This window comes from Loxodonta africana, unplaced genomic scaffold, assembly GCF_030014295.1.
Source record: "Loxodonta africana isolate mLoxAfr1 unplaced genomic scaffold, mLoxAfr1.hap2 scaffold_113, whole genome shotgun sequence".
NCBI lineage: Eukaryota > Metazoa > Chordata > Mammalia > Proboscidea > Elephantidae > Loxodonta > Loxodonta africana.
The window spans coordinates 592,752-617,438 of record NW_026974876.1 but is presented as its reverse complement, the minus strand read 5'-3'; the positions used below and the strand labels follow the sequence as shown (position 1 = coordinate 617,438).

The window sequence follows — 24,687 nt, the reverse complement described above, 5'->3', positions numbered from 1 at the left end:
GATTCTTACAGCTTATTAATTTTTTCACTATGTTGTTGAATAATCTTTTGGATATCTTCAACTGCTTTATCCGCGTATTCCTTGGTGTTTTCTGTAGATTGCCTTATTTCATTTGTGAGGTCATTCCTGATGTCTTGAAGCATTCTGTATATGATTTTTTTATATTCTACATTTGGCAATTCTAGGAATGTATCTACATCTGGGAATGATTTTGATTCTTTGATTTGGGGGTTTGTAGAAGGAATCATGGTCTGCTTCTTCATGTGATTTGATGTCGACTGCTGTCTCTGAGCCATCTATAAGATATTGTAATATTTTCTATTTGCTCACTGAGTCTTATCTTCTTATTTTGTTTTGTTACAATACACCCAGATGGGCTACTAGATTGTGGTATCGTGATTGATGTAGCTTTTGAATCACTTACATCCTGTTATCAGCTTGCCTGAGCTGTTACCAGGTATATAAGTGTATGAGTCCATTCAGTATTCTTGAATAGAATCAGCTCAGGTGTCCTGATAGCTGGTCACCTAGTGTGTGGTGTAGGCTCTCACCTATTATCTTAGAGGAGTAGTGGTGATGGTTGTATGCACCAGTTTCTATTAGTGGCATGGGGTCACATTGCGAGGAGGGCAGGATGCTGACAGCCTTCCTTCAAGTGTCAGTGAGGTAGGTGTGGCTCTATTCTCTAGAGCACTCTGGTGGGTGGGCTTTGCAGCTGTATCTTAGGCACCCAATGCTTGGGTAGGCGTCACTATTCTCAGACCCGTCTAGCAGGTGGCTAGGTGGTGTGGGTGGAGTCTCAGCCCTCTTTTCGCTGGTGTGGATCAGTGAGGGCTCTGTTTAATAGGTAGAGAGGTATCTGACCTCCAAAACTTGCCTTTCCACTGCTGAGCTAAAACAATTATGGTCAGATCTCTATCAGAATTGCCTTTACATTGTAATAGCCACCTAGTTACCTGTAGGGTGAAAGCCAAAGACTATGGGTCTGTTAATGCCTGGATGGAGCTGATTCTGTACTGTTATTTCAGTTTAGGGAAGTCAGGGAAGGATTTTTTCTTTGATTGTTAAATGCTGCTTTTCTTAGCCCAGGAGAATGGGTTAGAAAAGAAAGAAGAAAAAAAATTCAGCAGTGCACTTCACTCTCTGGCACAGAGGATTCCAATGTTAATGAAGCTGGCTGGGGCAATGAGGGGTGGAATCAGATATATAGAAGAGAGTAGCCTGGCAAAATATACAAAGTTACTTATGTTGTTTGGTGAGAACTGTTTTTTGTCAGATTCCGGAGCATTGTGTCGCTCGTGTGTGCTGGCTGGATCCCTGCTGAGACTGTCCCAGAGGGTTAGGGCTGCATCCATGCTCACACCGTCTCAGGAAGCCACAATCGGCTCCCCCACACTTAGTCCAAAGCCCAGCACCAAGGTTTCCTTTCTGGGACGCTGCACTCCAGGCTCCAAAACCAGTCGCTCCTTCCCTATAGTTTTTCGTTTCCCTGTCAGCCGCGTCTGTGTGGAGCCTGCGTGTGCTGCCTGGGTCCCCTCTGAGGTTGGTCCTGAGGGTTAGGCCTATATCTGTTCTTCCCTGTCTCCGTAAACCACAATCAGCCCCACCACTCTGACACCAGGAAACCGTGAGGGCTCAAGGCTGCGGCGTGGGACACTGGCTCTGGAAGCAGTCCCTGCTGCAGCGTGGCTTTCGCTCCCCCGTCACTCAGGTCAACTCCTTAGTTCTGTGTTTGATGGTCAGGGTTTGTAGATTGTCCTTTATGTAATCAGTTCACTTGTTTTTTCTAGTCTTTGTTTCAAGAAGGATAAGCGGAATCTTCTACCTAGTCAGCCATCTTGGTCCTGCCCCCGTGTCTGCCTCTTTATGTGATTTGATATTGACTGTTGTCTCTGAGCAATCTATAAGTTATTGTATTAGTTTATTTTATGCTTGCTTTTTGTATCCTAGCTTCTTGCTTTGTTTAGTTTTGGTATTCCCAAATAAGCTGCTTGAGTGCGCTAGGTTGATTATTTTCACCTTTGAAGCTCTAATGTACTATCACCAGATGGCTAGCACTGTTACCAGGTATATGAGCCTAGGAGTTCATTTACTTTTCTTGTATGCATTCAACTCAGGTGCCCAGGTAGTTGGTCATAAAGTGTAAGGTACGGGCTCTGTCCTACAGTCTTAGAGGGGCAGGGGTTATTGGTGTAGGCGGAAGTATCTGGCTGCAGTAGGGGGTCAGGCTCTGATCAAGGCAGGGGTCTGACAGCTGTGCTCTGAGTGTCTGTGAGGAAAGTGCATCCCTGTTCTGTAGAGCACACGGGTGGGTTCTGCAGAAGGGCAGTGGGTACCCAATGCTTTTGGTTGTAAGTTCTGGGCAGTACTACTTATCCTTGGAGCCCTGTCACAGGTGGCCAGGTATGGTGGGTGGAGCCACCAGTCCTTAGGCCCCTGATGTGGGTAGGTGAAGACCCTGTTTAATAGGCAAAGCAGTGTCAAACATCAAACACCCATCTTTCCACCGTCCAGCTGAAACAGTTGCAGTCTGGCAACAAGGGCCTATTCTCCTGAAATGGGCCCACACAGGTCCGTGCTGGGGTGAAAGGTATTCAAAGCCCATGGACTGTCTGTGCCTGAACAAGAGCTGCTTCTGTCCTGAGCTCCCCAGCTTAATTGAGATGGCAGATTATCTTTCCCCCAGTTGTGAACTTGTACCTTCTTCAAGGATGGAAAAATGGCTCAGAGTGGTACCAGGGCCTATCTCAGGCCCAGGGAAGTTGACAGCCACTGAAGCCGGCTTGGGGGCTGGGGGCGTGGTAAAATAAACACAAGTAATTAGCTTTTGCTGAGAGTGCCATTCTTCTCTTGTTCTGGAGGTGTGAGTAGTCTGTTCAACTTGCTGTCCTTCCCTGAGCTAAACGCCTGTGGAACGCCACTGCCAGCCCTGCTGCAGTCGCTCCAGGGAACGGTGCCTGAGGGTTCCTGGCTATTCAGGTCCAGTAACTCCTCTCCACTTCTGAATAGTCTCTCCCTCCCCCTGCCGCTGAGTCCGTTTTCTAACTTTACCTTTGATGTTCAGGGCTCCTAGCTTGTCATAAATATAATCGCTTCACTTGTTTTTTCGTGTCTTTTTTGTAAGAGGGATCACTGGTGGCGTCTCAATACTCAAAACTTCATCATTTCTTCCTTTCACTTTAGCTACTCGACATTCAAGAGCAACGTTCAGAGTCTCTTCCGACATCCGTTTTGGTCTTTTCTTTCTTTCCTGTCTTTTAAAGGACCTCTTGCTTTCTTCATGTGTGATGTCCTTGATGTCATTCCACAACTCACCTGGTCTTCAGTCGTTAGTGTTCAACACGTAAAATGTGTTCTTGAGGTGGTCTCTAAATACAGGTGAGATATACTCAAGGTCATACTTTGGCCCCTTTTGACTTATTCTAATTTTCTTCAGTTTCAACTTGAACTCCCATATGAGCAATTGACAGTCTGTTTCACAATCGATCCCTGGCCTTGTTCTGACTGATGATATGAGTTTTCCCATCTTCTCTTTCCACAGATGTAGTCAGTTTGATTCCTGTGTATTCCATCTGGTAAAGTCCACGTGTATAGCTGCCGTTTATGTTGGTGAAAAAAAATATTTGCAGTGGATGAGTCACTGGTCTTGCAAAATTCTTTCATGAGATTTCTGGCATCATTTATTTCAGCAATGCTGTATTTTCCAACTACTTTTCCTTCTTTGTTTCCAACTTTAACATTCTAATGACCAGTAATTATCAATGCATCTTCATTGCATGGTGGATCAATTTCAGGCTGCAGAAGTTGTGTAAAATCTTCAATTTCTGTATCTTTGGCATTAGTGGTTGGTGCATAAATTTGAATAGTCATATAAACTAGTCTTCCTTGTAAGTGTATGGATTTTAGCCTATCAGTGACAACATTGTACTTCAGGCTAGATCTTGAAATGTTCTCTTTGATGATATGTAACGTCATTCTTTTGACTCTGGTGGAATATCCGTGTTTGTAAGACTGCTCACAGACTGTTTCACCAAAGAGTTTTCTGGTACTGCAACATCTACCACTAATCTCTGTGATCCCTTTGAATTGGCAAAATAAGAATAGTGCTATAGATTTCTTCCAAATACAGAAAACATAATTATGAAAATGTTCTTGCTGTTGATTATATTCTTTACCAATCAGTTCGTATGGGATTTTTGGTACTTCACTTGAAAAATGAGTCCAAGGTACTGTGATGTGATTTTTTACTTTGTGTGGCCTTTCTAGCCATGGTCTTATAACATCCACCCTGGTGCTTGGGCAGGACTGTGTGATAGGGTAATTGTGGCTCACCAAGGGGATTGCTTAGTTTTCCTTCAAAGAGAACCAGTTCCAGAGCAAAGAGGAGGATTCAACTCCCATCAAGGAAGAACAGCCAAGAGCCGAGCGTATATTATGGACCTGAGATCCCTGCACTGAGAAGCTCCTAGAAGCAGGAGACTGAGATAGAGAGAGGAAGCTGTAACCCTGAAGATGGTAAGATGCCATGGCAGGCAGTCCGAGCAACAGGGACCTGGCTATAGGAGATGATGGCCCATGGAGAAGGAAAGCTGAGTGTCTTTGGAGAGAGGCCGGCCCAAGGCCAGGCAGAGGCATGCCTATGAGCACAGGAGGGAACAGGCTGTCCTGATAGAAGAACTGTATTCTGAGTGTCTTTGAGCCTGAGCTATAACTGTTACTTCCCTAATAAACCCCATAATCGTGAATATGGACTATGAGTTCTGTGTGGCCATTGCAATGAGTTATGGAACCCGGCAGAGAAGTAGGGAGTGCTGTGTGAGGGACAGTTGGTGTCAGAGTTAGTGAAGATGGTGGAGAGAGGATAGTTTTTCACCAATGCCTTCAATGCAGCTTCGATTTCTTCCTTTTATATCATCAGTTCTTTATCTTATGCTACCTCTTGAAATGGTTGAAAATTATCCAGTACTACTGCAGTGGCTGTATTAATATCAGACAAATTATACTTCAGAAAAAGGAGTATTATTGGGAATAAGTAGGGACATAACATAATAAAGGTTCAATTCTCCAAAAAGATACAACACTCCTAAATGTGTACGTGTCTAACAACAGCGCTCCAAAATACAAAAACTAATAAATCTGAAAGGGGAAATGGACAAATACGCATTTATAACTGGTATCAGTACTTTTCTATCAATAATTAATAGAGCCCTGCTAGTTGAAGTCCAAAGCATCTGTATGAACCACTCATGGATGTCTATGTGCGTGTGTATGTATGTGTGTGTATGTGTGTATGTATGTATATAGTATAAAGAGAAGTAATACAGAAATAAGCATAGATACATGTTGTAGTCCTTGGGAGGTACAAACGGTCAATGCATTCAGCTGCTAACCAAAATGTTGGAGGTTTGAGTCCACCCAGAGGCACTTCGGAAGAAAGGCTTGGTGATCTACTTTTGAAAAATTAGCCATTGAACTGACACACTTGTGTGTCAGTACTACTCTGACACACATGAGGGAAGGGGTCACCATGAGTCAGATCAGCTTGATAGCAGTCGAATGATTTTTTTATGCATTCTGCCAATGTTTGTCTTTTAATTGGTATCTTAGGCTGGGTTCTCTAGAGAAGCAAAACCAGTGAGGTGTATATATATATATATATATTTATATATAAATAGCTTTATATCAAGAAAATGGCTCACGAGACTGTAGAGGCTGGTAAGTCTCAAGTCCGTGGGTCAGGCTTGTGGCTTCTCCTGACTCACATAGATGCAGGGACTGCAGAACTCAAGATCTGCAGGTCATACAACAGGTCTGTGGCTCACAGGCTGCAAAGGCTGACAGATCTCAAGATGGGCAGGTAAGCTGGCAGGCCGCGGCTCACAGACTGCGGAGGCTGATGAATCCCAAAATTGGAAGGTAAGCTGAGAGTTCAAGTCCCAAAAACTTGAGATCAGATGAAGAGGAGCCAGCTGCAGGATTCCGAGTGAGCAAAAGCTCAAGAGCCTTGCCAGAAAGTCCACCTATATTGGATGCAGTCCCCACCCCTGAGGAAACTCCCTTACATCTGATTGGCTACTCACAGCAGATCCCATCATGGAGGTAATCACATTATATCACATCTCATCATGGAAATGACTGCATCGTTATACGACTGCTAAACTACATCATAACTGCCAAAGCACTGACAATCATGGTCCAACAAAGTTGACACACAACTTTAATGATCCCAATTGTGAATTTAATCTATGTAAATTTAAAGCGATTAATGATAAGGAAGGACTTATGTCTTCTACTTTGTAGTAGGTCATATACGTATTTTGTTTCTCATTTTCTTCACTACTGTCCACTTTTGTGTTTGACTGATTTTTTTCAAGTGTACAATTTTGATCCTCTCCTTATTTCCTTTCCTTATATTTTTTAACTTCTTAGTGGTGATCATGAGGATTACAATTAATATCTTATGTTTATAACAATCTTCTTTTAATTAATACAAATGTAGCTTCAACAGTATAGAAAATTCTGCTTTTATTCAGCTCAGTTACCTCCCCTACTTACGTTGCTGTTACAAAAATTGCATCTTTATACATTGTGTGTCCATTAAGAGAGATGTGTAAGTATTTTTATGCATTTGTGCTTTAAATCATATATGAGAAAAAGAGAGGCGTGATATAAAAATATTACTGACTTTGTTTTATCTAAGTAGTTACCTTTACGGAGTCTTTGTTTCTTTTTATGGCTTCAAGTTACTGTCTAGCGTCCTTCCCTGCCAGCCAGGATGATTCCCTGTAGCATTTCTCATAAGGCAGTTCTGCTGTTAACACACTCCCTCAGGTTTTGTGTATCTGGGCATGTCTTAATTTCACCTTCATTTTTGAAAGATAGTTTTGCTAGATATTGAAATCTTGGTTCATAGTTTTGTTTCTGTATTTTTTTTCCAGTACCTTAAATACATCATCCCACTATTTTCTCATCTCAATGGTTTCTGATGAAAAATCAACAGTTAAACTTGTTGAGACTCTCTTGTACCTTAGGAGTCACTTATCTCTTGCTGCTTTCAAGTTTCTGTCCTCGTCTTTTGACATTTTGATTATGTCTGTCTGTGGATATCTATGTATTCACTATCCTTTGAGTTTATTGAGCTTCTTGGATATCTAGATGACATTTGGGAAACTTCCAGTCATTACGTTTTTAAATATTCTTTCTGTCCTTTCATCTTTCTTTCCTTTCTGGGACTCCCTTAATGAGTATATTGGTATGCTTGATGTTGTCCCGCAGGTCCCTTAGGCTCTGTTCATTTTCTTCATTCTTTTTCCTTCATGCTCCTCAATTAGAACAATTTCAGTTGTGCTTTTTCAAGTTTACATTTTCCTGCTTTCTTGCTCAAATCTGCTGTTGAGCTCCTCTAATGAAAATTTTATTTCAGCTATTCTACTTTTCAGCTCTATAATTTCTATTTGGTTCTTTTGTATAATATTTCTTTATTTACATTTTCTACTTGTTCATACATTCTTCTCTTGGTTTCCTTTTTTTGTGTGTGTGTCTATGGTTTCTTTAGCTCTTTGAGGAAATTTAAGACAATTGGTTTAAAATCTTTGTCTAGTAATCCCAATATCTGTGTTTCCTTAGGGATGCTTTCTGTTCATTTCTCTTCTTTCTTTCTTCTTAACAAATGAACCATCCTTTTCTTTTTTCTTTTTATGACTTAAAATAGTGTGTTGGAAACTGGATATCTTAAATATTATAATGTAACTCTGGAAATCAGATTCCCCCCTGTCATTAGGGTTTGCTTTTTTTTTTTTTAATTGTTGAGGGCCAGTCATCCATTTGCTTAGTGATGTTTCCAAACTATTTCTGCAAAGATTGTATGTCTTCTCATGTGTGGACACTGAAGTTCTGTTCTGTTATCTCATCAGTCAGTTCATGACCTGACAGTGCTTTCTTTAAATGCTTGTAGCCAAAAAGAAAAAGTAACATTATCCCAGTCTTTGCAGATTGGCTCTGAACTGGCACGTTCTTTCAATGCTAAGCAAGAGTGCCTAAAACTCTGCCTTAGCCTTCACTTCCTGCCCCTGTGGAGCCCAAAGATCAGCCAGAGGTGCAAGCCTAAAGCTTTGTCAGGATCTTTATGAGCATGTCTGCATCCTTAGGCAAGAACATTGCACTTCAGATTCCTCAGTATATGTGGTAGCCCTTCAAAGCCCTTAAACCACCAACCATTGCCCTCTCAGCCCCCCTTTTTCCAAGCTTTTGGATGTCTCTGCTGTTTTCTCTGTCCTTCATCCTTTAACCCTGGAGGTAGGACCAATTCTTTGAGCTTCGTACTCCTGAGTTTCCATCACATCATACATTTTTTCTTGTGTGCTGTTGAGTCAATTCTGACTCATAGTGAATATAGGATGGAGTAGAACTTCTCCAAAGGGTTTCTAAGGCTGTAATCTTTATGGAAGGAAACGGTCATATCTTTCTCCTGTGGAGTAGTTGGTGGATCAAATCAAAAGGTTTAACAGCTGAGTGCTTAACCATTGCACTACTGGGGCTCCTTTTGACATCATGCATCATAATAAATTTTTAACACACCCCTCAGAAACATAGAAGTCCATAAATTATCAAGGATACAGAAGATTTAACATGTAAAAAAATACCAAATTGATATATGTGTATGTGTGTGTATTATCTAACCATGAAAGAATATACATTCATCTCATGCACATACATAGTGTTTATAAAAATTAACTGTATACTGTGTTATAAAGCAAGTCTCAACAAATTTCAAGAGTCTGCAATAATATAGAGGATACTATGTAAGTACACCATAATTAAAAAAAAAAAAAAACCATCTTAGAAAATGAAAATACAAAATCTCCATTTTTTTTTTTTATGTAAGTACACCATAATTAAAAAAAAAAAACCATCTTAGAAAATGAAAATACAAAATCTCCATGTGCTTGGATATTTTAAAATACTATGAGTCAAAAAAGACATCATAAAGAAAATTAGAATACATTTTGAAGTGAACAATTATGAACATAGTGCATATAAAAATTTGTGCAGTACAGACAATATAATATAGGAAACTTATAGCCTTAAAAATATAATTGGAAAGAACAAATCTTGAAAAATAAGTGAGTTAAACATCCATTCAAAATGTTGGGAAAAAACCAGAAACAAACATTCATAGGAATTTTTGTTTCTATTAATGATTGAATACATGCAACAGACGATCAACAAAGACTAAAGTTGATTCTTAGAAAATGCTAGTAAAATTGACAAACTTTAGGCAAGATTGATCAAGTGAAAAAGAATGAAGATATAAAAAACGAATATCAGGAATTAGAAAGAAAATGACTACAGATCTTGCAGAACTTAAAGATAATGTGAGAATGTTATGAACCGTATTAGCCAATAAATTTGCAAATTAAGGTAAAGTAGGCAAACGTATCATACCATGTAAGTTAATAACAAGGATTCAAGAAGAAACAGGAAGCAAAAGTAATTCCACAACTGTTCATAGAATTGAATTAGAGCTCAAACTATTCTCAATAAGAAAACTTCATGTCAGATGGCTTTTCCTGCAAATTCTGCCAAATATTCAAGAAATATTTCACAAATTCTTCAATATAAAATGAAATGTATACCCAAACTCATTTTATAAAGCTTGTAGAATGAATATTGATACCAAAACCTGACAAGAGCAGCAGAAGATGGGAAAATTACAGGCCAATGTCACTGATGAACATAGATGCAAAATATAAAAATAAATAGGCAAAACAAATCCAGCAATACTCTAAAGAAGAATATATTATGACCAAGTTGGGTCTATCCCAAGAATTCAAGGTTAGTTTAACATTTGAAAATGAATCAGTATAATTTGCCATATGTACAGGAAAAATAAATGTGATTATATTAATAGGTGTAATAAAATAAGTATTTGATAACCTTCAGCATCCACTCATGTTTTTTAAAAGAACATCTAGCATGCCATGAGACCAGAAGAACCAGAAGGTTCCCGGCTGCTGTCGCTGAACATTTTCATCAAAGAGTCCATAGAAAAGTCCTGATCAAAAGGGGGAAAATGCAGAATAGAATTTCAAATTCTCATGAACCCTAGACTTTTTGGAGCCACTGAGGGTGAATGAACTCCTGAAACTATTGCCGTGAGATAATCTTTAACCATTACACCAAAAGCATTCCCTTGAATCATCTTAAAACCGAAGTATGAAAAAGAAAAAAACAAACTGTTGCTGTTGATTCCGACTCAGAGACTCTGTAAGACAGAATAGCACTGCCCCATAGAGTTTCCAAGGTGCAGGTGGTGGATTCAAACTGCTCTTCTTTTGCTTGGCTACCGTATCACTTAACCACTGTGCCATGAGGGCTCCAGAACATTAGCTTACTTAACTAATAAAAATGGTCTACCTTGAGCATATGCTCTTTTAAGAACTGTCTACATGGCATCAGATTGACAACAGCTACTGAAAAGATTAGATAGGAACCTTAAGGAGCAGTGGGTTTATGTTAATGACAGAGGAACAACTCAGAAAAGGAGGGTAAGAATGGTTGCACAACTTCAAGAATGTAGCCAGTGTTATTAAATTGTACAGGTAGAAACGGTTGAGTTGGTGTATGTTTTGCTGCATATATTCTCAACCACAAAAAATACATTTACAGGTAATAATTAACAAAAAATGTCAAGGAGAGCTAAATATTTTGAAAATAAGACAGAGTTGCATGTGAGGGAATGAGTGGGGTGAGCTGTTTTAGATTAATAGTCAGTAAAGGCTTCTGGGAGCAGGATATTTGAGGAGATAACTGACCTATATCAAAGGAGAGAATAGCTGTATGACGTTCTGAAGGGAGGGATATTGCCAATAAAGGAAAGAGTTGTTTCTGAGGCCCTTAAATAACCAAGTGTTTTGACACGTTTGAGGAAGCTCAGGAAATAAGTCATGGCTAGTGTGGAGTGAACCGAGGGAAGACTGTTAGGAAATGAGGTTAGTATGGTGAGCAAGCCCCGCATCATGAAAGACCATGGGAAGGATTTGGGAATTTTTCCTAATTGCCATGAGAAGCCACTGAAATGATGCTGTTATGTAGATTGTAAGAGGGAAGATCGGTGCATGGAGTCCAGTTTTAACCAAGAGATGATGGTGGATGTAAGGTGGAGGTAATGAGAAGTGGATAGAGTCAGGATTTATGTTAAGGTAGTGCCAAGAGTCCAGAATATGTCAATGGTTTGGACGCAAGATTTGAATAAAGGAGAGAAATCAAGGATGATTTCTAGGTTTTTGTCCTGAACAACCCAGAGGATAGTGAGAACATTTGCTGAGATAAGGAAGACTGGGAGGTAAATAACACACTTGGAGCAAGAATTTTATTTGAACCACATTAAGTTTGAGATGCCTAGTAGACATTCAAGGGGAGATGTGAGGTCAGCCATTGGTGAAGGAACAGGGCAGAGTATGTAAATGAGGGTATCCTAGGGCTCAGGTGGAATCGACTGCCATGAATTGGCTCAGATAACCTAGACAGTGAGAAGTGATGAGTGATGTTACTTAAACAGGGCATGGAAATCAATGAAAAAGGTGTGGGAGTGGCAGGGAAGCTAAGGTAGAGAAGTTTCTCTCTCCCTAAACCTGATTAGCTGGATTTGAAGACATCATAAGTTCCTGTATGAGAAATATCCAGCAAATTGCCAGTTGATTTAATAAATTGATAACAAAGTCCACCTTTCAGCCAAAGATTGAAAAACAAACAAACCAATTGCCATCCAGTGAATTCTAACTCTCAGCAACCCTATAGGACTGAGTAGAACTACCCCATACGGTTTCTAAGGAGCAGCTGGTGAATTCAAACAGCAGACCTTTTGGTTAGCAGCTGAGCTCTTACCCACTGCACCACCAGGACTCAGACCAAGAATAACACACGTGAGGAACTTACTCCTTAGTTCAATCAAGTATGTAGAAATTGAAATTTGTAATTTTGGACATTCCCCTCTTTTTTTTCAAAATGGGGGGCATTGAGATGGAGGATTTTCCCATGCCCACCATCCTAAGGGATTTAATTAACCCATAGTTGCGACATTGTAAACATCTAAAGAAATTATTACCTTTGAGAAATTTGAGGGTGAGTAGGCATATCACCTGGCTCCTCTTAAACTCCTTTTAAAAACCTGACTTGAAGACTCACCTGCCTTTTTGAATAAGTGCCAGCTTGAATAGGCAGGGTTCAGGGAATTGCCAACCAAAGGTATGGTTTCTCCAGAGGCCTCCAAGGGGTGTAAAAGAAGAGCGGAGCCAGACCCCGTGCTTGGGACACACCCTTGGTATGAAATATTTGAGTGTGTGTGTGGTGAGGGGAGCACTGGGTGTGGGAGAGTGGGGTGGGTGGGTAATAGGGAAATGCCTGGTGTTTTTTTTTTTTTTTTTTCTGGTTTTAAGAAACAGTTTTTTACTTTTTTTTTTTTTAATTACAACGAACAGTTCAGTGGAGACATGTTCCTTATCTGCAGGGGCTAGTGGAATTGCTGATAGCTGAGAATGTAGCCTGCTCCCCAAGTGCGAGTTCGCATTTTGGAGAGAAATCTTGATGTTTGGAGCACTGACTGGCCCTGCCTTTTCTAAATAATTAAGGGTGGTGGGGTGGTGGTAATAGAAAGAGGATGGTCTATGAACGCTGACCTTGGAAAATTAACCCGAGTGTGTGGGTTGTGGATAACAGGAAAAGAACATCACCCGCAAATGACAGCAGTGCCTTTATTTATTTATTTATGCTTCTTTTTAGTTCTGAGTTGTTTTTAAGCCAGAAATTAATGGGGCCACCATGAGTTTTCAGAGAATGAGTTTTACAAAAATCTAAGTGTTTTAAATATTGCAAGGATTTACTTATATATGCTGTATATGAGAAAAGTCCTTACAGTTACAGGGAGGAGAAAGAAAGTATATTCAGGAATTAAATTTTCACAGTTCTCTGAATTCTTATATTTCTCCTGTTGTCCATTTTTCTTTTTTTGTCCTTCATCCACCCCTTCCACCTTGACCCACTGTCTTCATCATCTTATGCTGCCATAACAGAAATACCATGAGCGGATGGCTTTAACCAAGAGAAATTTAATACCTCACATTGAAGTAGGCTAATAGTCCACATTCAAGGCATCAGCTCTAAGGGAAAGCTTTCTCTCTCTTTCGGCTCTGGAAGAAGGTCCTTGTCCTTAGCCTTCCCATGGTCAAGGAGCTTCTCAGGTGCAGGGACCTGGGTCCAGAGGACATGCTCTGCTCCTGGTGCTGCTTTCTTGATAGTCTGAGGCCCCCAACTCTCTGCTTGCTTCCCTTTCGTTTTATCTCTGGAGAGATAAAAGGTGGTGCAGGCCACACCTCAGGGAAAGGTGACCTGAGTGAGGGTGGTGTTACAATCCCACCCTAATCCTCTTAAAGTAAAATTACAATCACAAAATGGAGGACAACTACACAATAGTGGGAATCATGGCCTAACCAAGTTGAGACACACATTTTTTAGGGTCATAATTCAATCCATGACACCCACCAAACCAAACTTGTCACCATCAAGTTGATTCCAACTCACAGAGACCCTAGTTGATTCGAACTCATAGAGACCCTATAGCATAAAAAATAGAGTAGAACTATTCCATAGAGTTTCCAAGGACTAGTTGGTGGATTCGAACTGCTGACCTTTTGGTTAGCAGCTGAGCTCTTAACCACTATGGCACCAGCGCTCCTCTTGATCCACAGTCCACCCTAATTCACCACTGTGTTAGAAACTAAGGTTTTGCTACTCTGAAATAAGAACCTTTTACTATACTTTTGTGTTAGTGGTTGCTTTTGGTACGTCTTTAAGCACTGAACAGTTACCTCATACCCGTTAAAAACCCATTGCCACTGAGTCTATTCCAACTCATAGCGGCCCTATAGGGCAGAGCAGAACTGTGCCATAGACTTTCCAAGGATCGCCTGGTGGATTTGAACTGATGACCTTTTGGTTAGCAGCCGTAGCTCTTAAACAGTACACCACCAGCGTGGGAGGGGTTTAACTGATGACACGATGTCTGGGCTCCAAGGGAGATGGAATGGATGTGCCGGAGAAGGGCATGCAGAGTCTGCCTGTATAGTCCCCAGAACTCTGTTCAAGATCATAACACACCTCAGTAATCACTTGAATCTAAACATACAACTTTAACAGTTGATGTAAATGACTTTACACATGAATTTTGGAACTCAACTCTTTCTCAGTGGAAGTTCCTTCAACCTAGCCGTTTGTTTGTATTCCCTTAATAATTATGAAAGCTAACAATTACTGTGTTCATTCTGTGTGTAAGGCCTTTTTCTAAGTGCCTTGTGTGTTTTATTTAACCTGCGTAACAACCTTTTGAATAAGACCCATTTTAGAAATGGGAAACTGAGGCAGTGAGAGGTAAAGTAACGTGCCCAGATCACCCAGCTGATAAATTGAGTTAGGATTTAAACCCAGGCAGTTTGTTTCAGAATTTGCTTATGTAATCACTGTACATGACAGCAGTGAGCCCTAGTGGCTCTGTGGTTAAAGAACTTGGCTGCTAACTGAAAGGTCAGTGGTTCGAACCCACCAGCCTCTCTGTAGGAGACAGATGTGGCAGTCTGCTTCAGTGAAAACCCTATGGGGCAGTTTTACTCTGTCCTTTGGGGTCACTATGAGTTAGAATCGACTTGATGACAGTGGGTTTTGGCACATAATACTAATGTACAGTGTATTCTGTATGCCGTGTATATGTTCAGAAACTAATTTTCCAAACATTTATGCCATATATAGATTACCAATCCAGTTGCCGTTGAGTAGATTTTCACTCATGACGACCCCGTGAGTTTTCAGAGTAGGACTGCCCTCCATACGGTTTTCAATAGCTGTGACCATTTGGAGGTAGATTGCCAGGACTTTCTTCCAAGGCAACTGAGTGGATTTAAACTGCCAACCTTTCAGTTAGTAGCTGAGCACTTAACTCTTTGTGCCACCTAATACATATATATACTAGGAGGTTTTCCTCCTTATTTGTACTTTAACGTTTTTTAGACTCTTACGAATACTTGTTCCTGGCAGTGAACTGGATGCTAAAGAACAGAATAGGCACATGTAACCCTCTTTCACCTTCTCCCTCCCCTCTTTCACAGAGATGAAATGAAAAGGAATTAATGAGGACAGATTATTGGATTAGGGCCCATACTCAGGGCTATAACAGCATGGGGGGTTTCTCCTGTCACTTCAGTTCTTGTTCAGGAATTGGTACCTGCTTTTTGTGAATCACAAAGACCAGTGCTGTATATCAAGCCATTTAGATTTGGGGTATGGAGCAGTGGTTTAAAAAAATTAAATTTTATTTTCAGAGATTTTTTCTAATAATTGTTTACATTTATTTATTTATTTTTAAAGTTAGACCCTGCTTTATTTTAGAGAGGAACAAACTTTCAAAGTTTTTAAGCAAACATTGGTCAGGGCTGGGTTTTTTTTTTATACTAACTTTTATTGAGCTTCAAGTGAACGTTTACAAATGAAGTCAGTCTGTCACATATAAGTTTGTATACACCTTACTCCGTACTCCCACTTGTTCTCCCCCTAATGAGTCAGTCCTTCCAGTCTCTCCTTTCGTGACAATTTTGCCAGCTTCCAACTCTCTCTATCCTCCCATCCCCCCTCCAGGAATTGGCACCTCCTTTTTGTGAATCACAAAGACCAGTGCTTTATATCAAGCCATTTAGATCTGGGGTATGGAGCAGTGATTTAAAAAAATTAAATTTTATTTTCAGAGATTTTTTCTATTAATTGTTTACATTTATTTTAATTGTATATTCTAAAACCCCTACAAAAAGGCATGAAATAATTGTTTAAATTTTAATTCATATGGGTCAAAATGTATGTTAAACTACCTATCGTCACCTTCACAGTCGTCGTTATGTTTGAGCCAATTGTTGTGGCCACTTGTTACCAAGTATGACCTGCTTCTCCAGGGACTGATCTCTCCTGACAACATGTCCAAAATATGTGAGATGAAGCCTCGCCATTCTTGCTTCTAAGGAATATTCTGGCTGTACTTCTTTCAAGACAGATTTGTTCATTCTTTTGGCAGTCCATGGTATATTCAATATTCTTTGCAAACACCATAATTCAATGCCTTCAATTTTTCTTTAGTCTTCCTTATTCATTGCCCACCTTTCGTGTGCGTATGAGGTGACTGAAAACACCATGGCTTGAGTCAGGCGCACATTAGTTTTCAAGGTGACATCTGTACTTTTGAACACTTTAAAGAGGCCTCTGGCAGCAGATTTGCCCAATGCAATGTGTCGTTTGATTTCTTGACTGCTGCTTCAGTGGCTGTTTATTGTGGATCCAAGTAAAAATGAAGCCCTTAATGACGTGAACATTTTCTCCGTTTATCATGATGTTGCTTATTGGTCCAGTTGTTAGGCTGTTAGTCTGCAGTCTTTGATCTTCAGCAGTAAATGCTTTAAGGACTCTTCACTTTCAGCAAGCAAGATTGTATCATCTGCATATCTCAGGTTATTAATGAGTCTTCCTCCAATCCTGATGCCTTATTCTTCTTCAGACCAGCTTCTCAGATTATTTGCTCAGCATACAGGTTGAATACATGTGGTGAAAGGATACAACGGTGATGCACACCTTTCTTGACTTTAAACCATGCTGTATTCCTTGTTCTGTTTAGATGACTGCCTCTTGTTGTATGTACAGGTTTCTCATAAAAACAGTTAAGTGTCCTGGAAATCTCATTCTTCCCCATGTTAACCATAATTTGTTATGAGCTGGAGTAGGTCTCAGAAATAATGTACCATTTCTTCCAGTTGGTTGTGCACGGCTGCCTACTTCCCTAGGTGGTAGCAGCTAAGGCCTGTCTCAGAAACACTCTCCTCCCCACTTAGCATGATTCTTCACACTGCTCCATCTTTTTTCCATTGTGTGTCTCCTGCCCTCCTCAGTGGCTGGGGAAAATGATAGTAGTCCACTGAAGAGATTTATTCTTTTATTATACTTTATTTTATTATTTGTTTTTATAACGTAGTTCCGTTAAAATCAAGGGTAATAAAAATGTTTGTGTGATGGAAGTGGATAATCCCACCCACTGTGTCCATCTAAAGTTTCATGAGAAAACTGTGCCCACAACAGAGGGCTCCCACTCCTCTGGCTCACTGTATTCTCTCCTTGTTTATTTGCTCTTCCCTCTTTCCTGATGGATGCATGGAACCACTGAGCTTCAGGACTCCACAATTCTCCTTTTCATACCAGTGTTACTGTAATCTTGGGTTCCTGGGCTGCCTTGCCACAGATTTACTCATTCTGTTTCTGTTAATTATTTCATTACTTAAAAATCTCTCATGAATTTTTCCAGAAGTACATTCTATTCCTCAAAAGCTTGGAAGCAATGGGAAAGTATGCAAAAAAAAAAAAAAAAACAAGAAAACATACGTAATGCATAGAATAAATTATTAACGTTCCGATATGTCTATTTTCTTGCTTATATTGGCATGTATGTGTATTAGAGTCTCTGGTTGATGCAAATGGTTAATATCTTGAGCTGCTGACAGAAAGTTGGAGTTCAGGTCCACCCAGAATTGCTATGAAAGAGAGGTCTGGCAGCCTATTTCCGAAAACTCAGCCATTGGAACCCCTATGGAGTACAGTTCTACTCTGGCACACTGGTGTCATCATGAATCAGAACTGACTCAATGGCAACTGGTTTTATGTGTGTATTAGCACACACATTTATGTATATTAACACAGATATTATATCCTGATATTTTCATTCAACATTAGTCTTTTCATGGTAATTTTTTTTGTTTTTTTTTAATGAGGGCATTAAATTACTTTATAATATTCTGTGTGCATGTAGTATATGATTTTTAGCAATTTGACTATAGTTGCAATAATGTGCATGTTTCTAGTAATCTTTAAGCTATACTTACATCTTTTTAACATACATCTCTGCCATTAAATCTCTTTGTTTAAGTGTTGTTTAACACTCATTACGCCTAAGAGATGGTCTCAGAAGCAGCCCTGATCAATTTTTCTCCCTCTTACTCATGAAGCCCCTTAATGTATTCCAAGGTATCAACTACGAAGGATTTTACGTACTTATCCTTTGTTTATTTTTCATTCAGTCAGTATATTCCATGGGCCAGAAGTAGTCTATGTTATGCAGATACAGTGGTGAAAGGTACACACTGTCCCTGTCGTCATGAAGGGGACAACCCAGTGCAGGTGGGAGGAGCACTGGGGAAATGCAGCTGAGAGCAAGGACAGACAACCCTCCAGGAACCACACTGGACTTCAGAGAGGCTTGTTGGCTGCTGTTCACCTGGCAGGCTTCTAGATACCAGAGTACCCTTGGGCTTGGTGCCTGCTCCTCTCTCTATTGACACCCTCCCTCTAGGATGCCTCAGTGAGTTTACTGCTGTCTATTTGTAGCTAAGGACGTGAGGTTTATACCTCCATCCATTCAAACTCTTCCTGGGTCCAGACTCATATATTCAAATGTCAGCCTAACTCTCTGTATTGACCTCTTTATGCATTATAATGATACATTCCTCATATGGCCATCATGAAAAGCAAACATGAAAGGAAAAGCACAGGAGTGCCTGGCACCAGGGTAGGTACTCAATGAACATTAGCTGTTGGTATTATTCTTGAGATCTCCATGTGGGGTGAAGTTTTATTACCGGACATCTCCATGTGGGTATCTAACAGCTGCACCATGTTATCTAGGCTATGAAAGAATTCTTGGTTCCAACCACCATTCCGTTCTTATCGATGAATTTCTCAAGGCTTCGGTGATGGGAGTGTGTGTTTTTCCACACAATGGACATGATTAGGAATGGTAGGCCAGGTCCTGCACAATAAATTGCTCCAACATTCCTATGGGTGACCATTGAGACAAGTTTCAGCCACTGAATGTGGCAAAGAATTGGAACTACTCTCAGCTGTTCATGTGAGTACTCTCAATCCAGAATATCTGGTAAATCAACTGTTAGGGATTGAATTGTGTCCCTCCAAAATGTATGTGGAAATCCTAACCCCTGTACCTGTAATTCTGACCTTGTTTGGAAATAAGGGGCCTGCTTTTATTATGTGAATGAGGTCATACCAATGTAGGGTGGGTCCTAAGCCTAACTCTTCTTAGTTATAAAAGAAGCAGAATACACACAGACACAAACAGGTGAAAAGGAAGACAGACAAAGAAGACAGATGCTTCTAGAAGGCCAGGAACACAAATGATTGCTGGCATCTACTAGAAGCTGAGGTAGACAAGGAAGGACCTCCCACTACAGCCATGCCCTGAATTCGAACTACTACCTGCTAAACTGTGAGAAAATAAATTTCTGTCCTTTAAAAGCCATCCAGTTGTGTTATTTTTTGTTATGGAGGGACTAGGTAACTAACACACATACCCGTGCTTATAAGTTCAGCCCAGTGCAGAATAATTTTCTTCCCTCCTTGGTCTAGCCCACCCGAACCTAGTCTTTCCCTATCAGTGTCCTTTGCTTTCACCTAAGAGCTATGACAGAGTCTGCTTGATGCTGATGCATTGAAATTTCAATTTATTTTTTATTTATGATTACTATTAATTCCAATATTTTCTACGGTTTTCAATGGAGACAGTCCTATAATCTATGAATAGCAGTTATACTTTTTTTGTACTAGCTTACACTTCCAGTGTTAAATGTTTAATAAAAATAATGATAGAAGCATCCTTATTTTATTGTTTATTAATTTTAAAGAGAATGTCCCACACGTCACCATGAACTATCATGCTAGTTGTAGTTTTCCACATTCGGGAACTCCTTTTCTGTTCCATGCTTGCTCCTAGTCCTTATCTCTCCGTGTGATTGGATTTTATCAACCTGCTTTGCCCCCATCTCTTGAGGTGAGCATATGTCTTCTCTTCTTTCACCTATGCATGTGGTGAATGAAATTACTAAATCTTTAATGTTCACTCAAATTTGTATGCCTATAATAAACCGCCTTGATCATGGCATGTTACGTGGTTTACCCTTTGCTGTATTTCCTTTGCTGGCATCTTATGTAGGGTTTTGCATCTCAGTTACTGAGTGTGCTTGTCCTCTAACTCTTCTTCTACCTTCCTTCTCTAATTTGTTATCATTTTTAAACTAGCCATAAGGATCAAGTTAGGGGAGTGTCTCATGGTTTTCTAATCTCTGTTGACTATGTACAAGATTAAAATTACTGTTTCTTGCATGTTAGCAGGAACCTGACTGGAAACAATCTAGGTCTGCCATTTTCTTTGTAGGGAGATCTTGAACTACTGACCCATTTTATTTAGTGGTTAAAGGCCTCTTCTGGTGCTAATTTACTTGTAAAAAATTCTGATGCATGTTCTAGGTTGCTCGAATCTCATCTTTAAATATTGATTATCAGGGCTTGTAGCCTCATGCAAGCCAATTAATCAATCCCAGGTTTCCCCAAAGTCAGGCTCTGCAACTATTCCCGGTACCAAATTCCCTCATCTAAGACTTATTTGCAAAGAAAGAGACAACAGTATGCTATCTACGCAGTTGTGTATCCGCAGCCTTCTTGAGTCCATAACGTGAGGTTACAGTTTTCTAATACTTTTTTTGTAATTGTTCTTTTTCTTAATTTTTTTCCTTTTTTCACTGCCAACGCCCCCCCCCACCCCAGTCTAGTAGTTTTAAAGTTGTGCGTTTCAGGTTCAAGTCTGTAATCCAGCTGGGATTCTGTGTGTGCTGCATGTGTGCATCAAAAGAACACGCTTCTAGAAGCAGAAAGCAGGCAGTGCGACTGTTGGGTGGTTGGCGGGGCGGGGGGAGGGGAGCTGCTGCCCAGAGAGGGCGCCCGAGGGAGGCAGGAGATGCCGGGCTGCCCACCGCGAGCCCGCAGACTCCAAGGAGGCGGAACCTGCGTGCGCCATGAGCCTTTTGAGACAGGCCCAAGCCCGCCCAGCTGGGTGCTAACCTCGCACCCGCCAGGCTTGCGGGTTCCCCCAGGACTAGGGGAAGCCTGAGGCCAAGGAGGGCAAGACCTAGGGTCTGGACCTGGGAACTGGTTCTGCCACGTGTGATCGCAGCACTTATGCTGGGAAGGAGGGCAGGAAGCATATCGCAACGTGCGTCCGGATGATGACCCAGAAGGGCAGGAGTTGTGGTCACCCACGGACTCTGCGTCTGCATATGGACGCCCCCCCAGGGTCCAATTCCAGGAGCAGAAGGCAAAGCCACAGAGGCCACAGTGCACCTCGCCGATGCTCCCCAGGGGCATTGCCCCAAATTTGGGGAACAGTCCCTCCTCTGGGCTAGGGACTTTGTTTTCTCCATTGTCATCACTGACTGTGAGCAGACTCTTGTCTAGGCAGACTAATGAGGAGTTATCAAAATGAGCTTCAAAGTCCGGATTTGAGTTAAGGATCATAAATTAACACAGAGAAATACGACTTTAGCAATAAGTGCCTGCTTGAAGCCCAAGTTGCCTGAAAAAACGGTATTTCAGTCTTTCAGCTCCTCTGCTAATCTAGGGACTAAGAACAGGATCTCACTGGAGCTCAAAGATATGGGGCACTGGAAATACTCCTGGGTCTGTCTGCTCATGGCTGATTGCCTGATTCCCAGTTTTATTATACAGCTTAAATACAGACCAGAAGAGGAGTTTGGGGCTTGACACCTGACATCTTAACACCAGTTCCTGTTTCTTGAGGAAGGAAGAGGTAAAATAAATCAGCGTTTACTGTATCCTTCTCCATCCCCGGAAGTCCTGATGAAGACCCTCTCAGGTAAGGATTGACAGGGAGTGGCTTGGTTTACTATTCAACTTTGTCCTTCAGTAACTTTGTTTATGTCCTGCATGTAAACTATTGTGCATTGAGAAGCATTCTAATTCTTGTGCAGAAGGACTAGACCTCCTGCAGAATAACTATATTGTGCCTCCCTCGGGCACCCCTGTCTGCGCAGCACCCCCCAACGCCAACTGCCCAACCGCCTCTCTCCTGGCATTTTGCTTCTAGAAGCATGTTCTTTTGATGCAGAGATGCAGCACACACAGAATCCCAGCTGGATTACAGACTTGAACCTGAAGACCTTATGCAGAATGACAATTTATGAACCACTAAGCTCAGTACTAAAGCAGGTACTTACCCCTCAGAGAAGGCCCTGGGGGAGGTTGACACCTGCATTCCCCAGCGCTCCTGCTGCTCTAGAAGTGCCTGAAATGCCTCTCTGGGAAAGGCCTTCAGAGTAGTAGGCTCATGGCCCACGTGGGAATTCAGGCCTATTTTTCTGTTAGAACATCTCATTTCGCTCTGAAAATATTATTATCCAGTTTATTCACCAGGCATGAGTACAGACATCTCATATTTTCAAAATTAACCCCATTCTCTAATACTAATTTGCCACCAAGAGTATATTCCAAAGTTTTTCCAATAGGCTAGAAAGTCTTTGCAAAGAGGGGAGTCCTGCGCCATGTTGTGCAGTGACAACAGGGTTGGCATAATATGTTTACCGAGATACCTACCACTTTTTTTTATTTTTTATTGTGCTTTATTTGAAACTTTACAGAGCAAATTACTTTCTTGTTCAACCATTTATACACAATTGTTTTGTGACATTGGTTGCAATATTCATGATGTGTCAATATTGTCCTCTCCTATGCTCCAGTTCCCCGTTTCCATCCGCCATGATTCCTGTTCCGTCCTGCCCTCTTTTCAGTGCTTTTGGGCTGGTTTTGTACTTTTGGTCTCATACACATGATTGAACTAAGAAACACTTTCTTCACGTGTGTTATTGTTTGTTTTATAGACCTGTCTAATCTTTGGTGGAGGGCGAACTTCCGAAGATACTTTCCACTTTGTTGCTTTCCATAATTCCTGAAATTCCAAGCCTGCCACCTGAAGAACTTCCTTTAGTGTTTCATTTAGAGCAAGTCTGGTGGCGATGAATTCTCTTAAGCGTCTTTCACCTGAGAATGTCAATATTTTTCCTTTACTCATGAAGGAAATAACAGCCTATAGAACACTGGGTTAATGTTTCTTTTCTTTCAGTGTTGAAAAAATGTTGTTTTCACAGCCTTTTGGCCTCCATGGCTTCTGATGATGAATACAGAGTCATTCCAATTGTTTCTCCTGTGTGAGATGAGTTGTTTTCTCTCTAGCTTCTTTGAAGATATTTTCTTGGTCCTTGTTATTCCACAATTGACAGTGAGGCATTTGGGGGTAAAATTATGTGAGTTTAACTTGCTGGAGTTTGCATAGCTTCTTGAATCTGTAAGTTTATGTCTTTCAACAAATTGGGAAAGTGTTGAGCCAGTATTTCTTCAGATACTTTTTTCTACACCACATATATTTTCTCTACACCGTATGGAATTCCAATAAATAAATGTTAGATATTTTTGAATTTTTTTGAGGCTCTGTTCATTTTTTTTCAATATTTGTTCTCTGTTTTCAGATTGGATATTTTCAATTGAACTGTTTTCATCTCATTGATCCTTTTGTCTGTCAACAGCATTCTGCTGTAGAGCTGATCAAGTGAATTTTTTATCTCTATTTTTCTGTTTTTCCTGTCTAAAATTTTCATTTGTGAATGGTTTCTATGTATTTTTCTATTTTTCTAAGTTGTGCCTGTTACTTCTTTGAGCATGGTTAAAGTAGCTTTTTAAAGTTTTTGTCTATGATTCCAAGACTGTGTCTTACTTCAATCTTACAGAAAATGTCGATGTTGTTTGTTTTAGGAATCACTTGACCCAGTTATGTTCAGGCTGCAGGTTCTTTCCCAACTTCTGTGTGCTGTGGCTCAGATGTCAGTTCAGATTTTGAAGACTTTGCAGTGATATTTGGATGTAATCTATGGGAGTGTCACTCAGTCTGGGACCTTGTTGGTGTTCTAACCCATAATGCAGTTCTCAAAGGATTGATCTACTTCTTAGGGTCAGAGCAAAGCATATGCAACTGTGGGAGTGGGGAGGGGTATAAAAAACAACTTTATGGTATCCCTCTCTTGAGCCGCCTGGTCTCTGTCTCTCTGAGGCTCTCTGATGTCTGAGCAGCTACCTTCCTGGTCCACTGGCAAGAATGTTGGGGCTTTAATCTCTTCATTCTGCTGCGCAATTAAGTGACTGGGTCTGCGTATGAGGCCAAATAATGGTAAGATGGAGAAAATGTAACAGAGATTCCTGTACATTATTTGGTCCTTATATACTTAGGTCAGAGAGAAGGCACACTGTTTCGGGTGATACTTCGAAACAGGTATGGAGAAAAAGGCATTAACAGGTCGATAGCTGCATACTAGGTGTTACGGATTAAATTCTGTCTTCCCAAAATGTATATATCAGCTTGACTAGGCCATGCTTCTCAGTATTGTGCGATTATCCACCATTTTGTCAGCTGATGTGATTTTCCAATGTATTGTAAATCATACCTCTATGATGTTAATGATCGAGGATTTGAAGCAGTTATGTTAAGGAGGCAGGGCTCAGTCTACAAGATTAAGTTGTGTTTTAAGTCAATCTCTTTTGAGATATAAAAGAGAAAAGAGCAGAGAGACAGGGGGACCTCAGTAGCACCAAGAAAGAAGTGTCAGGAGCAGTGCATCCTTTGGACCTAGGATCCCTGTGCTGAGAACCTTCTTGTCCAGGGGAAGATTGGTGACAAAGACCTTCTCGTAGGAGTGACAGAGA

The 24,687-nt window shown here is 40.7% G+C and overlaps 1 long non-coding RNA gene across 1 annotated transcript in view; it reads left to right on the top strand.

Annotated features, from left to right (window-relative positions):
- Positions 1-3,336: 3,336 nt before the first annotated feature.
- Positions 3,337-24,687, top strand: part of LOC135229174 (uncharacterized) — a 167,578-nt gene continuing 146,227 nt past the window's right edge. The window contains exons 1-2 of the long non-coding RNA XR_010319937.1: positions 3,337-4,515; positions 21,646-21,793. This is a non-coding gene — a long non-coding RNA (uncharacterized LOC135229174). The remainder of the gene's footprint in view (positions 4,516-21,645; positions 21,794-24,687) is intronic.